This window comes from Mesitornis unicolor, unplaced genomic scaffold (assembly GCF_000695765.1).
Source record: "Mesitornis unicolor isolate BGI_N332 unplaced genomic scaffold, ASM69576v1 scaffold37579, whole genome shotgun sequence".
Lineage (NCBI taxonomy): Eukaryota > Metazoa > Chordata > Aves > Mesitornithiformes > Mesitornithidae > Mesitornis > Mesitornis unicolor.
Window position 1 is genome coordinate 8126 of NW_010207217.1, and position 920 is coordinate 9045.

A 920-nucleotide genomic window follows, 5' to 3' on the forward strand; every position below is an offset into this window, starting at 1 on the left:
GTTCAAGCCTTGCATGTTTCTACTGTGTTCATAAAGTGTATGAGCTGGTGTGTCTCTTAGTAGTTCAGTGCAGGCAGAAAAAGCACATTACTATTACTTAAGAAGGCATACTTTAAAACTGTAAATCTGGTTGTACTGCTAACCAAACAGCCTAAAATGCAACAGCATTTAATGCCTGCCATTAAACAGCCACTGTAGCAGAGTCACATTTGACTAGACTGAGAAGCTGCCCCTGCTCTACAAGGGTATACTGAAGGGCATTTGCGCTTGTTGATTACTGTGGAAAGAGGAAAAGATAAGCCATATCCACATGACAGTGAAGTCAAGGAGAGAGTGCAAAAAGTAAGGTAATGAAAAACTCCCTTACCTATTACTTCAGATCACCATGAGTTTAACTTAGGCTTCAAAAAGTGTAAGTGGGATTTGATTACCATGAGGGATGAAATAGCTAGCCTAAAGAACACTTAGTTAGTTTGGAAAATAAAGTTACTTGATGAGCATGTTCTTACTTCATTCATCTTGCCTGTTTTGTTGTGATAGTCTAAAGTGGTTTTAATTTTGTCTTCAGAGCAAGTGCAGAATTTTTCCATTGGTTTGTAGTCTCATCCTGAGGCTGGCTGGGGTGCTCTTCTGTGAATCTGTGATAGCTGAGAATTAGCTGGTGGTTGTTAGTCATGTGGAAGTGAGACCAGCTTCTCTGTGTGGCTTAGTCTTGCATCGTTGCTACATAGGTAATGAAATCTTTGCCTTTAGATTAATCAGGATATTACAGATATGACCACCATTAGTCTATGCCTTAATTTCCAAACATCTACAAAAAGCAGTAGCTAACTGTCGCTTTAATTACATGTTAATATCACTTACCGTAAAAAAAAACAAAACAAAACACCACAAAAAACCCCAACACAACACCCCCCCCC